We start from the raw sequence: 3,712 nt of genomic DNA on the forward strand, positions 1-3,712 counted from the left end.
TTGGACTTTACCCTTTTCACTCTCTTTGACCAGAGTTCTAATCAACTCTCTATTGATCCCTATTTTAGCAAAAATTGTGTTGAAATTCTACCACACCACATTCCTATCCTTTCCAGTGATCAAGCATATATATTTTTTGGTTCTAAATTCCTCACAGCCCTACTCTTGCTCCTCCCTTTCACTCTTATTGAAGTCCCCTTCCACCCCCTCCTTTTCCACCCCCTGTTTATCCTCCTTATACTCAAGGACTTTCCTTTTTTGACCCCAAGAAGTTGTGACATCTTCCTCTTTGTTTTTCAATAATTTGAAGGTGATGTTTCTCTTGCCCCTCTTCCTCTCCATGCCCTCCCCTTCTTTGAGGCCCTCCTCACCTTCTGCACTTTCTTCCCCCATATCCATGTCTTTAGCCCTTTCATTATAGTCCCTATCAAAGGAGGTGTCAAAGCCCTACTTGGGATCAGGAAAAGCTTTTTTCTCCTTTCTTTCTATTTTGATAATTTTTTTACTAGAGTCATGCTATGAGGAATCATCCTCCTTTGATTTTGTATGCATCTCAAGGTTGTCCTTAGTATTAGAAGGAAAATAGTCCTCTCCCAATTCTTTAGAGTCCCCTCTACCCTTCTTGCCCTCCTTCCTATTCTTAATTTGTTTCCCCATAGCCCTAGCCTTAAACAATTCATAGATTAATAGTAAAATCCCTCCATGGAGCATTGAATTGCTAGTATTCTTCTCTTTATAATCATTAATGTTATCCTTCATAGAACAATAGAGGTAGAAGTGAATAGAAAATTTTTCCCCATACCTGAAATGGTTGAGTAAAACAAAGTGGTGGGTGCAAAGGTGGTCAAGTCTGGTGTCAAGGGAGATATATTTGATGATAACCCACAACACGAACCTCCACAATGGCTTGATGGAGCTTAGAAGATAATGAGTTCCTTTCTTCACCAGCATTTCTTTTTCCTCTTGATCCTTTGTGAATTCCACCACCACTTGCCCCATGATTTTTCTATCTATGTAGAGTTTATTTCCCATGATGGGAATGCTAGTAATAGTAGATATGACATCCTCCATCACTATGAAATCCACCCCATCAATTTTAATAATTCCCTCATTCCATCTCTTAACCTTACTCCTAGTAATAGAGGGTTTCCAACCATGGAGACGTTCAATGAAATTTGCAATTTCCCTTTTTTTCAAAATGTTTCACACCTTGGAATGTCTACGTGACTTTTGGGCCTCATTCTTTGGTTCCCTCCTGTGTCTTTTCCCCACCATGATACCTTTGTTTGTGCAAACTCTATATCTAATATTGAAGCCCTTCGAAACCAAAAAAACTTTGGCACTACTAATTTTCTTGGAACCTTTTTTCTTCCTTGTGAACTTTTTGCCTAAAATTGGTCCTAGAAGTAAGTTGATAGATATTGTTGATGTGAGAACTACAAGAACTATCATACTTACACATCACCTTTCTACACATTCCCCATAACTCCCTAAAAATTATAATAAATATCCAAATAATATTTTTGACCACTCCTCATAGACAATTAACATTCATAATGGAATTTTTATGATACCAAATCTACTCGAGATCCTTTCCCTTTCAATCAACTCATTAATTTTTGATAGGAAATTATATCCATTTGTCCACTTAACCACTTCATTTTACTTGACTACCCAATTGGCCAACCTATCCACCACTTGATTGGCTTCCTAGTACTCATGTGCCACATCAGTTTTTACTTGAGATATTGAATGCATTCATCAATGATATTTGAAGTCATCCATGTAGGATTATTCTTCTCATTTAGGCAATCAATAATATTTTTTGAATCTCCTTCTAGCTAGAGAAATTTAACTCCCATTTCTCTTGCCATTTTAATAGTATGGTGAGCTATAGTAGCCTCCACATAATGATTAGTTTGTATTCTAAGGGGGGCAACAACTACAACAATCCCTTTACCAAAAGGATTTCGAATGATGCCTCCAGTATATGTGAAATGCGGGCCTCAGATCCTCATATACACTTCAACATAGTCATTACTTGAAAGATCATCCTGGAATGAACATTGAATTGTTCATCTGAGTAATCCAATAGTGTGACCAATTGCCTTCTAACTAGAAGGATTTTTCCTTTTCTCTCAAACCAAGAAGCAGGCAACGAAATGTTTTAGTACGAAGGATTTATGAAGCTATATGAGAGTTCATTTAATCTAAATGATATGCATTATAATCTAATAACAAGAAAATAAAATTACTCTATATGAGTGCATTTTAATCTATATGATATGAAGACTAAGAAATTACAAAAGCTATGAAAGTATTAAGCAATTGAGTATCCATTCCAATAGTAATTCAATGTAATTCAATTCAACCTCTCCTTTAATGAGGAAATGGAAGCCTCTTAAATAGAATTTCCAAAATAAATCAATGGTTAAGATCAACTAGGAGGAATGGTTGAGATCAAAGATGAGATTAAGTCAGGATGGAAGATTCCCTATGTAGGTGAGGTTAACTAACTCAGATCCTGAGTGTGATGGAAAGTTAACTAAAATTCACTTGAGTGTGAGAACAAGTTGATTAGGTCACTTCCACTTCAAGAAATAGATCACTCAAAATTTTGATTCCTGAACTAAAGAGAAGATTTCAAAAGAATATTTAATATAATAAAAAAAGATATGACCTCATAAATGCATATTTTAAATTAATTGAAAAATTACATTCAATAATTAAAGTGAGGGATTAAATTCAATATATTTAATTCCCTTACACATTAGCTAAAGAAGTAATTTAATTTAATCAAGTATGAACACTTTCAATTAAATCAAATTTGATCAATAGGTTTAATGAAGCTAATTTGAGTCGATACTTAGGAATTAAATAAAGAGTAGATTAATGCAGATTAGGGTTTTCTATATTTGACACCTAGGTCAAGTAGCAATTAATTAGAATCAGAATTTCCTAGTAAAATAGGACTTAGGGTTGATCAAAATAGACTAGAATTGGTTAACACGGCAATGTGCCAATTTTGGGGTATTACACCTCCCAACCCAACCTTTTCTAGATTGCCTTTGGCCACTCCATCAAAATTAGCCTTATGCCATCCTTCAGGCAGAAGAGTCCATTTGCATCCTTCCCTCTTCTTATTGTCCCTTCCCTTTATACAATGAGAGGGGATAGGACCTTTGATTTTGGTGTAGTTTTCAATCAAAGCATTAAGACATTTTTGGAAGATAGTGTCTACCTTTCTTTCCTTATCCCTAAAATTTTTGTTGTTCTACTCTTTCCAAATGCCTCAGCACACATGGGGTAAGGTCGAATCCCATAAAGCCATGGTATCACTCCCTAACATTCTGTGGTGAAATTATTCAAAGAATCCAAAAATGTTGGATGGGAAGCACCAGGAGATGTTGAAAAAAGATAGGAAAAAAGACCAGATAGTTTTGATGAAAGGACAATGGATTAAGATATGCTCAACACTCTCACAATGATTTTTTCATAAAATGCATCTATTGGGCATCTTATTTCACCTCTTGGTGAGCTTATCCACCATAAGAATTTGGTTTTGGAGCATAATCTAGAAAAAAGATGTTAATTTTTGGGATGAGCCCCAGGTACCAAGCTTTAGCCCACACAGGGGTCGGGCCAAAGTTTTGTAGAGTCTCATAGCTAGAGGCCATGGTATAAATGCCATTCATATTCTCCCCCAAAATAA

Source organism: Cupressus sempervirens, chromosome 11, assembly GCF_028749045.1.
Source record: "Cupressus sempervirens isolate cs-2001-9-10 chromosome 11, ASM2874904v1, whole genome shotgun sequence".
NCBI lineage: Eukaryota > Viridiplantae > Streptophyta > Pinopsida > Cupressales > Cupressaceae > Cupressus > Cupressus sempervirens.